Source organism: Anolis carolinensis, chromosome 2 (assembly GCF_035594765.1).
Source record: "Anolis carolinensis isolate JA03-04 chromosome 2, rAnoCar3.1.pri, whole genome shotgun sequence".
Taxonomy (NCBI): domain Eukaryota; kingdom Metazoa; phylum Chordata; class Lepidosauria; order Squamata; family Dactyloidae; genus Anolis; species Anolis carolinensis.
The window spans coordinates 312,703,618-312,715,982 of record NC_085842.1 but is presented as its reverse complement, the minus strand read 5'-3'; the positions used below and the strand labels follow the sequence as shown (position 1 = coordinate 312,715,982).

The following is a 12,365-nucleotide window of genomic DNA, read 5'->3' as shown; positions in this document are numbered from 1 at the left end:
TTATCTGAGTCCACACTGCCATATAACCCAGTTCAAAGCAGATACTGTGGGATTTTATACAGCTGTGGAAGGGGCCTTCCACACAGCTGTACAAAATCTGCATTGAACGAGATTATATGGCAGTGTGGACTCTCGATATTATAATAGATCCTAGGAAAGAAACATGGTGCATAGAGTAGATAGGCTAGTGCAGGGGTCCTCAAACTTTTTAAATGGAGGGCAAATTCACAGTCCCTCAGACTGTTAGGGGGCCGGACTAGGATGAAATAGTCCAAAATTAGGATTGTTGTTGTGTGCCTTCAAGTCATTTCAGACTTAGGTCAACCCGAAGTCTAAAGTTTAGGACAGAGGCCAGGTCAATGACCTTGGAAGGCCACATCCGGCCCATGGACCTTGGTTTGGGGACCCCTGATCTAGACAATTTCCTAAGTCCATAGGTAAGTAAAGAGACCTCCAAAGACCATGTAGATGGTCTCATAAGACCATAGGTAAGGAAAGAGACCCTCAAAGGCCATCTAGATGATCTCACAAGGCCATCAGAAGATCATCAGTAAGGAAAGGGGCCCTCAAAGACCATCTAGATGGTTTCATAAGACCATAGGTAAGGAAAGGGGCCCCCAAAGGCCATCTAGATGATCTCATAAGGCCATCAGAAGACCATAGATAAGGAAAGGGGCCCTTAAAGACCATCTAGATGGTTTCATAAGACCATAGAAATGGAAAGGCCCCCCCAAAGGCCATCTAGACAATCTCATAAAACCATAGGTAAGAAAAGGGACCCTCAAAGGCCATCTAGACAGTCTCATAGGACCATAGGTAAGGAATGTGATCTCCAAAAGCCAACTAGATGGTTTCATAAGGCCGTAGCTAAGCAAAGAGACCTTCAAAGACCATCTAGACACTCTCATAAGACAACAGGTAAGCAAAAAGACCTCGAAAGACCAGGTAGACTTAGGTCAATCCTAAGTATAAAGTCTAGGACAGGGGCCAGTTAAATGACCTTGGAGGGCCGCATCTGGCCCCCGGGCCTTAGTTTGGGGACCCCTGGGCTAGTGGCTCAAGGAAGTGAACCAAGCAATAAGCTGTGAAGAAAGGTACAATTTTATCCAGTGGTTACACAAGAAGGACCTGGTTCTGACATAAATCTTCTAAACATCTTTGCACCTGCTGGACTCCACCTCGTTTGGGGCCCCTCCTTGTTTTTCTCATCTCCTCCAGCCAGCTTTCTAATGGCTGCATACATTTGAGAAGAATATCATAGGCTCTTTCTCTCCCTTTTTCTTTTTTATGCTGCAGATTCTGTCTCTGAGATAACAAGACCAGCATTTGGAGTCACCGTTAAAGTCTAAGAAGGTGTGGTTCTTTGTTGTGATGCCCCCCCCCCCCATTCCAGCCTTAATTGCCAGAAGAGGAAAGCCTTTCTAATGAGCCCAGCCATGAAAACTTCTCTAGGCTTTTAATTTCAGATAGGAAGGATGTGATTTTAATTAGGGAGCAGCAATCCTGGCACTCCATTTCCAGCCACAAGGTTAAGGCCTTTCCATGTGCTCACCTGGAACATTGCTATTTAAAACTCAACCCCCTCATGTTTTCTTTTTTGCAATATCACGCTGTCTGCTGAGTCTCCTACAGATGGTAGGAGAAAGGACAAATAACAGGAATTAACAAAAGAAATAACCTGGTGCAGTGGAAGGCAGATCTGAGGAGCAGTTGGGTGAAATTACTAGCACAAGGGAAGATGGTGGTTGGAGTGGAGTGAAGCCACAGACAAGGTGAACTCAAGGCCACTTACTACACTGTGGCTTAAGGCACCAACACTAGAACATTAATTCAGTTTGACATCACTTTAACTGCCGTGGCTCAACACTATGCAAAAATGGAAGCTATCGATTTATATGGTCTTTCACCTCCTCTGCCAAAGAGTGCTGGTGCATCACCAAACCACAACACCCAGGATTCAATAGTATTGAGCCACAGCAGTTAAAGTAGTGTTATATGGCAATAAATCTACAGTGCAGATGTACTCTGACTGGTTTAACCTGTAGCACACAAAAACTTGTCTACATGGGCCAAAGAAAACAGACTCACCTTACAAGGAAAACAAGGAGTATTCATGACATATGGCTGATCTGCTTCCAGCCATTATTCCAATACAAGGGGGAAAAGAAGACGGTGGTTAGACTGGAGTTAATTCGCAGATAATATGAACTCAAGGCCACCAGTTACACTGTGTCAGACGGTGCATTTGCACTGTAGAATTAATGCAGCTTGACATCACTTTAACTGCAGTCGCTCAATCCTATGGGATCATGGGAATTGTAATTTTACAAAGTGATCCTGGTGTTTTTGCGTTGTGGGTGGCTGCATTTGGTCCGATCCATTGTTTATTTATTTATTTATTTATTTACAGTATTTATATTCCGCCCTTCTCACCCCAAAGGGGACTCAGGGCGGATCACATTATATACATATAGGGCAAACATTCAGTGCCCATAAACACATCGAACCGAGACAGAGACAGACAGACAGACAGACGCCGAGGCAATTTAACCTTCTCCTGAGGGGATGTTCGATTCTGGCCACAGGGGGGAGCAGCTGCTTCATCATCCATTCTGACGGCACTTCCTCACTTCCTCATTCCAACGTTGTAAATTAGTTAAACTTGCCTCCCCACTTTTTTTTATAAGTGGTACCTTATTTCCTACTTGATAGATGCAACTATCTTTCGGGTTGCTAGGTCAGCAACGAGCAGGGGCTATATTTTATTTTTAATTGATGGGTGCTCACCCCGCCACGGGCTGGCCTCGAATTCATGACCTCGTGGTCAGAGTGATTTATTGCAGCAGTTGCTTACCAGCCTGCACCACAGCCACAGCCTGGTCTACATGTCCAACAGACCCATTCATGTGTCGCCAGCCAGTAGCAACTCCACGGCAGTCTTTCTGGAATCACCGCTTCTCCTGGACATATATCTAGATGCCCCATTCTGACCACACTTAAAGCTATGCCACCAGCAAGAATCTGCTAGGGACCTCTTTTTGACTGGCAAAATAGCAGCAGAGGCAGAAGACTTTTTCCATCTGGACACCAAAGGACTCTGAGGATGATCCCATGTTGCATCTGGGTCAGCTCCTAGAGCAAATTATTCTGTATTATTTAGGTAGGTGTAGACGCCACCCTAGGATCCCATTTACCCAGTTTATATTTGTATCCTGCTTTTCAGACCTACTAGGAACCCATAAAGAAGCTTTTATATTGTAAAACAATAAAAAGACATGACTCAATGTAATTACAATCTCAAGCCACAGGACAACAAATAGACCCAAGGAATCCAGGTGGCCTGCATCTTTAAAGTCAACCACCTAGTTCTGAAAACTGCAACCAATCAGGACAGATGTCCTTCCCTTGGGAGGAAGTTCCATTAGAAGCCATGCTATCCAATTCATTTGAAACACATGGGATTTGCTTCTAAATCTTCCAATGGAGTTGACTGGAAGTTGATTGTGGAGGAAATAGTTCATTACAAAGAAAGGAAAAAGAATCCAACTTGTTCTATTGCTTCCACAGAGTGCCGTGCTCCCTGTTAGCTCATGTGGCTTTGCGGTAATTGAACAATCAAGCACCTATCAAGTACTGTAGTGTTATGATAGCAATGTGTTTACTGGAAATATACTATTGTGTGTATGTTCTGCCGACCCTATGAATTTTATTGTGTTTTCTTAAACAAGGAATACTCAGAAGGACCAGTTCCTTCCTTTGAAATACAGCCTTCAGCATCTCATATTCCTTGGCAGTCTTCCATCCAAGTACTAACCAGGGTTGATGTTACTTTAAAAAAAATAAATTAATACCTAAATCCTTTCATGAAAATACTAGCCTCTCTGGAGAAAAAAAAGATCTACCCATTCTCCTTGATGGTTTCACTATCTACAAGTAGAACCTAATGGCAGATTCCTCCACCCAAACTTCAGATGAATAACAAGTTATGCTTTCCTGCGATGAATCTCTTTGATCCTAAACCAGTTCTAGTGGTGACGAGCCATCTTTAATTTTTAAAGGAAGAAAAGCAATGAGGCCCAACCACACACGAAAGCATGATGCAATTGAGATGCTGCAGGCTATATTTCAGAGGAAGGAGCTGGCAAAACCACCTCTGCGTATTCCTTGCCTAAGAACACCCTATGACATTAATGAGGCTGCTGCCCTTAGTTGACAGGCAACTCAGACATTCAAAAGAGGAGTGTACGGTCAAAAGACAACGCTTCACCTTTCAAGGTGTGAGGGTTTGCATAATGAATCCACACCCCACATCAAGATAGTTTATTCAGAGATAGTTTAAGCTACAGGTCAGCCTCAGTTAATGAAGCAGATGTGTTCCTGGGCATTGAGTCTTTAACAGGAATATGGCATCAGAGGCAGAAATCACACTGAAAATCTCATTCTATCTCAGGGGTCCCCAAACTAAGGCCCGGGGACCAGATGCGGCCCTCCAAGGTCATTTACCTGGCCCCCACCCTCAGTTTTATAATATATTTTTATATCAGTTTTAATAATGTAATATATTATACATATAATATTGATAATAATATGTTATACAATATAATACTAATAGTAATACCATATAATAATATTAATTATATGTCATATATTACATATTATATAATAGTATAGTGGTATAGTTCAATATAGTAATATATAATGCTAATATTGTGTTATGCTAATAATATATTGTATGTACATACAGCTGCTCTGAGTCCCCTTCGGGGTGAGAAGGGTGGGATATAAATGTAGTAAATAAATGCAGTAAATAAATAATTAATTTTAGACTTAGGCTCGGCCAAATTCTGAAATGACTTGAAGGCATACAACAACAACAATCCTAATTAACTTGACTATCTCATTGGCCAGTACCAGGCGCACACTTTCCATTGAAATCCTGATAGGTTTATGTTGGTTAAAATTGTTTTCATTTTTAAATATTGTATTGTTATTTCATTGTTGTTGTTGTTGCACTACAAATAAGACATGTGCAGTATGCATAGGAATTTGTTTTGTTTTTGTTCAAATGATAATTCAGCACCTCAACAGTCTGAAGGATTGTGGACCGGCCCTCTGCTTCAAAAGTTTGGGGACCCCTGTTCTATCTTCTACATGAAATCCCCTCAAATATCTAAAGATAACAATCATGTCACCTTTCAGTCTTATATCCCAGGATCTGAACCAAGGGGCCCTTCTACACCGCCCTAAATCCCATGATAGGTAATGGTTTTACCTGAGGTGTCCAAACAATGGCTCAGGTAAACCTGGATTACCCGCAGGGCTTTCACTTGGAAAGATTTGGACCTTCTTTCAATGTCTGAATCTTTCCAGGTATTTTATTAATCCAGAGCAAACTGGGAAATCACAATTTTCTCCGGATTACTTTGGTTTTACCTGACGGGTTATTTGGATGCCTAAAGTAAAACTGAGACATGTCCCGCGTTTCGGGCCTGTCTGGAAGGGACCACACTGCCCTATGTCCCAGAAACTGATCCCAGAATAACTTCTTTGGACTGGATTATATGAGTCTACACTGCCAGATAATATGGGATAAGAGGATAATCTGGGATCAGATCCTAGGATATAGGACAGTATAGATCCAGTCTGACCTAAACGTATCCAGCTCCCTAAGTTGTTTCTGGATCTAAGCAAAGCTGGATCTATATTGCCCTTTATACCCAGGATCTGATCACAGATTATCTGCTTATCTCAGATTATCTAATAGTTTAGACTCATATAATCCAGTCCAAAGCAGATAATCTGAGGTCAGATCCTGGGATATAAGGCAGGATAGATCAAGCCTTGGTTTCCAGATGTTTGATCAACTCAGTTGTCCTTCCCTGGACATTTCAGGAGAAAAAGAGGCAAATCAGGGGGGAAAGGTCAGATGTAACTATTCCAAAAGCATAAACCAAGGATTTTGGGCAAGAGCTGTGTTCTTTCTAGAGCAATGTTTCTCAAACTGTGCCCCTCCAGGTGTTTTGGACTTCACAGAAATCCCAGCCAGTTTACCAGCTGTCAGGAATTGTGGGAACTGAAGTCCCAAACATCTGGAAGACCACAGTTTAAGAAACTCTGTTCTAGATCAAAGGGGGAATAGTGTATCAGCTGTTAACCCTATCCAGCCAAGCTAGTGATGAAGAATGCTGGAAACTCCATTTTGACATCTTTTTTTTGGGGGGGGGGGGGGTTACATATCTAGGGATATCCTTAAATCCCCAGAACACTCACTCCCTTTTGGTCTAGATAGGTCTTGATTTCTGGGTTCACTGAAGAAATGGCAGGTATTTCTTAGCCACAAATGATTAACATTTTTAGAAGCACCATATGGAGCTGATAGGCAGGATTGACTTCACCAGTGTCACCATTTCTGGAGTTTCAGCATATGTTAAAGATAGCAATTTGGGTTGGGTGGCGGTTTTAGCATGGTTATAGTGAAGTGGGATTATAGATAATGTGTCATCAGAGCCAAACCCTCACCGGAAGAGTTTCAGGGACATCTCCCAGTTCATGATAATTGGCAAACTCTGTGGCAAAGGTGACATATTTGAAAGTACTCTTGAGTCATTGTTGCATGATCCTTGTCAAGCTTCTAGTGGGCCTCTGTCCCTACACAATCCCAATTCTTCCTACATGTTGTATACGTTCCAATATAGTATGGATGAAACCAGGATACATGAGGCCAAGCTACATCAGAGTGTGATCAAGATAACAAATGTTATTAATGAGGAAGAACACACCAGAGAAACCACAGCTGTTTGCTTTTACCTGAACATTTTAGAAAGGGAAAGAATCTGTCTCTTCCTCTCCCTTCTACTCAGTTAACTGAGTATAAACTGCTTTTGCATTCTGAATTTACAATGCCTCTACAGTTTGACACCACTTTAAGGCCATGGCTCAATACTATGGAATCATGGGGGTTGTAGTTTAGTGAAGTATCAACACTCTTTGGCACAGAAGGCTAAAGACCTTCTGAAGCTACAGCTTCCATGATCCCATATCAACCAGGAATCTTCCAGCCTGATGTTAAAAGGGGAGGGTTATAGGAATTATAGTCTAACAAAATAGCATTTTCAATCTCTGAAGGACAACTGAGAAGGTTCTCTTTCCTACTTACTGCTGAAGATTGTCCACTTATGACATCATTTGGGCTTCTCAGTTGGTGGAAACAACCAACCCATGAACCTCATTCTAGCCAGCTACTGACCTCTCTGGGAAGTGGGTCAGAAATAGAGGCATTATGACCTCTGACAACATGAGGGTGTCACTCAATTTGGTTCCTTGTTTTTGTGACCTTTACACGAAGAAAGCTGGCTCCCTGTTAGCATCTGATGTTTTATTAATCCTTGGAGGAGAGAAGGGAGTGCCATTACGGAAGTAATTATGAGCAGAGAGGAAAAATACACTTGGTGATGGGGTGTCAACAGTCCAGTGGTTTACTAATGAAAGCCAAAGCAATACAGTTGAAGCATATAAAGTATAATATAACATATAAAATATAACATAGAATTATGCTGGCAAAAACAACTAAAATCATTGCTATGGAATCATGGGAACTGTAATTTCACAAGGACTCCCAGGATTCCATAGCATTGAGCCATGGCAGCTGAAGTGAAGTCAAACTGCATTAATTCTATAGTGTACATGCATCTTTAGATAACCTGAATGAACCTGCATTAGCCTTTATGAGCAATAACCTGCACTTTGAATTGGTTGCAGAAACATACTGGTAGCATTAATCAAGTTCAAACTACATCTTTGTCCTTTGAAATTGCAGTTTAAGTACAATGAGGGCGAAGGGGGAAAGTTGGAAGAAGACAGAGAAACTGGGACATTAATGGAAATGTTGCAATTGAGGAGTTTTGTTCTATCTGCCCATCCAGGGTACAGTCACACTGCAGAATTATAGTGTTCCCTTTCAACTATCAGGGCTCTATCCTATGAAATCTTGGGGTTGATAATTTGGAGAGAAGGGTATTTAAAATTATCACCAGAGCCCTCCAGTAGTTCATCAGACTACTAATCCTGGGACAAAACCATGGGAGCTGAAGTGGAAGAAGAGTGGTATAATTCTGTATTGTGAATGGGCCCCACTGTCTATTCCCAAATCTCATTCTCCAAAAAAGCTGGATGGATAATGGATGTCCTGTGAGTATGCTGTTAAGTTTGTTGTATCTAAACACCAGCTCAATTCTTCATAAGAACTCCATGATCTATGTCAGTGGTTCTCAACCTGTGGGTCCCCGGATGTTTTGGCCAACAACTTCCAGAAACCCCAGCCAGTTTAACAGCTGTTGGGATTTCTGGGAGTTGAAGGCCAAACCATCTGGGGATCCACAGGTTGAGACCCACTGATCTATGTGATCATGTGATCATGGATGGTAAAGACTATAAGAGGTGTGAACGACTGTGACTGCAGGTTCATCTATACTGCACAATTAATACACCATTTTGGCACCATTTTCATTGCTATGTTGCTCCTAGATGACTTCCACACCAATGCTGTGATTTCTGATGTAGCTCATGACTCCATGTGCACCATGATAACCATCAGGCAGACAAGAAGGAGTCCCAGGAGAAAGAAGGGTTATAAATAAAATAGATAATAAAATATAAAGAGCTTTCTGCATAATGACCTCCCTAGGGTGATCCTCCTTGAGTCCTCATTATGGTGTCCTCAGATCTTCTTCTTCCATTAGCTGGTTAATTTTGAACCTGTTGCTTTTAATTATTTGACCCTATTACTTTTTATTTTTATGTATTTTGTTCCGACACTAAAACTAGATGCATTGCAAAGATGTAGGTTCTGTGGATGTATTATTGTGAACCTGTTGCTTTTAATTATTTGATTGTATTATTTTTTATCTTTCTGTTTTTTGTTTTGACATTAAGATTAGCATTGCAAAGACGTAGGCTCCATGAATGTATTATTGTGTTGACTGTTATTTTATTGATTGTTTTCATGATAAACCAGACCTTCCCATACAGCCATATTGCTAGCCTAAATCATCTCCATTCTCCTCTACGGCCCATCTGAAAATAGCAAGTGTCCTGTCCCCATTTTGAGAGGGACTTTAGAGAAAAGTGAGATTTCATAGGAGTACCTAATCTTAATTCCTCCATAGGTTCTTGACTTCAGCTCCCAGAATGCCTGACTATCAGTATAGTTGGCTGGGACTTCTGAGAATTGAAGTCAAGGAGGAACAAAGGTTGGGAACTACAATGAGGTGTAGAAGAAAGTGAGGTTTTACAACACTTTGGTACTAAAATAGGTGTGCTTACATTTATTTGGGGAGGCAGTCTGCATGGTTTGGAGGGAAAAAAATACCTAGCAATCATGCCAAATGAGACTTGCAGGAGGATCCCAGGGGCCACAACATTGGAGGAAAGGAACCCATCACACTATGCATCTTCCCGTTCAAAAGAGCCTGACAAATACTCAAACCAGTCTCTTATGATTAAGGAGGAATGTTATACAGAACTGAGAGCAGGTTCTGCCAGTAAATAAACAGTTAGGATAGAAAAGCATTTATTTTCCTCAAAAGCACAAAAAAATGAGGAAAATTCACGAAATCATTTGGCAAACAATAAAAGCTTCTCTGCCATTTTCGGAAAGGGTCCAGTAACGCAGACAGAAAGCGTCAACCGTTAAAATATGATAGCGACACATCGGAAAACGCTGGGCTTCGGAGACGAGGGCGATTTGTTAAGCGGCCACTTTCCTGTCGTCCTCGAGGAAGATGGAGAGGACATGGAGTGGCCTAAGACAGGCATCGTATTTCACGGCACAAAGTGGAGATGATCTGGACCTAGCAATAGGAACCTGTCTAAAGAGATTACAGGCTTTTTAGAAAAAAAGTGAAACATGGACTACTCCGGACAGCTCACTATGAGCATCAGACCAGGGAAGGAGCTGGACCTGACCTGCATTCATAATAAGTGGTTACTATAATTAGCAGAATACACAGTGCATCTAGCTTTATATCATAGTCTCAAGACAACGAACCGTATAGAGTGGCACAAAGATGACAAGATCTGGCTAATTTTTTGGATTATTAACCATCAGTGGATAATCTTCCTGCTTTATATTTGATTCATGCTTCTATCCCATGTCCTGCCCAACCTCCCTTTCAAGGACTGGATTTCTGTTCACTTTGTGATGTACTTTTTGTGCTTTTGAAGAACATTATTTTATAACCGAGACAAGGTTCAGCCCTTTCTGCAAAGGACACCGTCAAGGTGGCAAAACATTATTAATGCAGATGAACAAAGAAACTGGGAGAGGTAGCAGTAGTTCGCTTTCGTATGAGACTACTGGGAAGGTAAAGGTTCTGCACTTTGCTGTTTTCTCGTCATTTTGCATTTTAAAATCGTTTTTCAATCTCCCACCCTTTTATTATGTTGTGCCCTATTTTGTTTCATACCCTCCATCTGTCCTTATTTGACAAGGACACGCCCAGTTAATTATCGATCTTTCCACTTTTCTTTTAAAATTTCCTAGTTTTTTTCTCATCTTCTCCCACTTTCCACCTTTGTCCCCACTTCATGGCGGTTCTACACAGTTAGTAAAATGCAGTTTGAAACCAGCTCAAGGTCTCTGCAACTTACACCCCTAATGTGTAAGGGGCCGGGCTGTGGCGCAGCTGGCTAGTAACCAGTTGCTATAAATCACTACTGACCGAGAGGTCATGAGTTCGAAGCCCAGGTCGAGTTAAGCCTCCGACCATAAAAAAAAAAAAATAGCCCCGGCTTGCTGTTGACCTAGCAGCCCCGAAAGACAGTTGCATCTGTCAAGTAGGGAAAATTTAGGTACGCTTTATGCGGGAGGCTAATTTAACTAATCTACAACACCATAAAACTGCTCACGAGGAAAAGAATGAGGAAGAACAGCCACCAATGGACGGTGAAGAAACAGCTCCCCCTGTGGCCGGAATCGTGAAGCTGGAAAGATGTTAAAAATGCCTCTGTGTCTGTCTAAAACTGAATGTTGTTTGTCTGTTGGCATTGAATGTTTGCCATATATGTGTTCATTGTAATCCGCCCTGAGTCCCCTTCGAGGTGAGAAGGGAGGAATATAAATACTGTAAATAAATAAATAAATGTGTGCTGCAGCATATATTAAAATGGGAATAGTGCATTTTTAAAAATGCACAAGAAATTCTGAAATAAGCTGTGAAACCTACTGAAACCAATAGAAGTATGTCCCATTTTGTGCTGGAAGCTGAGACCAAAAAATGCGGAGCGCTTGTCAGGACAGGGCTAACACTGACACATCTGAAAAACTCAGAAACACAGGTGGCTGGAAAGTAAACAGACACACACCCGAGAGCAAGCCACTTCAATCCCTTGGGAACGCTTCCTTTCCACCCCTTTGTCTCCATTTTCTGTGTCCTGCTTTGGTGTTGTGCTGATCCTCAAAGGTCATGGTGATGAACATCAGTAAATCCCAGTGGGCTGGATAAGAAAAAAATAACCCTCCTCAGTCCGATTCCATAGATTTTGTTATCTATGGGAGTCCTTAAACCAAATTCCATCATGTACTTGTTTCGAGGCTAGCAAGTCATTAAGGCCCTTCCTAAAATGCACATCCGCACACATACACACCTGTCAATTTATGAATCTTCCATAATGCGTGTATTTTAAAGGCTCAGGGGGCTACATTATCTCCTCTCTTGCTTCTATACAGGGGAGATCAAACAGGACACTAATTAAATCCTCTAATCCTTTCAGGAAACAGAAGTAATTACACTCGGCAAGGGGATTTCTCGGTGGGAGGATTCAGTCTGCTGACTCCTGTTGACGGCTGAAGTTTTGTAGTTAGTGCTGCTCTGTGCATCGGGATGAGGACAAGGCTCACTATCGTCGGGCAGCAGCCAAGGGCAAGTTTTTATTAAAAAGAGGTGATGTCACATCTTCCAACATTTCACAGATGAAAAGTGAGACATGTGTGGCCACACAGCATCCATCAGAGCATGGTGAGGATGGCAAAAGCTATTAATGGGGAAGAGCACACAAACAGGGTTGCATTTATACTGTAGAATTAATGCAATTTGATACCACTTGAACTGCCATGGCTTCATGCTATGGAATCCTGAGAGTTTTAGTTTTGTGAGAAACCAGCACTTTTTGAAAGATAAGACTCAAGACTTTGTGAAACTGCAACTTCCAGGATTTCAAGAGAGATAAATCCATGGCAGTTAAAGTGGTGTCAAACTGCATTAATTCAACAGTGTAGATGCACTCTGGTTTTTATCTCTCTGCAGGCCTCCTTAATCACATTATTACATTTCTATGAGGTCAGCAGAAATCCTTTTGTGTGTCCCACC

General features: G+C 41.7%; 1 protein-coding gene across 4 annotated transcripts in view; it reads right to left on the bottom strand.

Moving 5' to 3' along the window:
• zbtb7c (zinc finger and BTB domain containing 7C) overlaps positions 1-12,365 on the bottom strand; it is a 279,530-nt gene that overhangs the window by 57,166 nt on the left and 209,999 nt on the right. The window contains exon 1 of one of the 4 annotated variants that reach the window (XM_062972570.1): positions 7,157-12,226. The exons of the other annotated variants lie outside the window; for them this stretch is intronic. The gene's annotated coding sequence lies outside the window, so the exon portion shown is untranslated. Of the gene's footprint in view, positions 1-7,156; positions 12,227-12,365 lie in introns of those variants that run through there. 4 annotated transcript variants of the gene reach the window in all.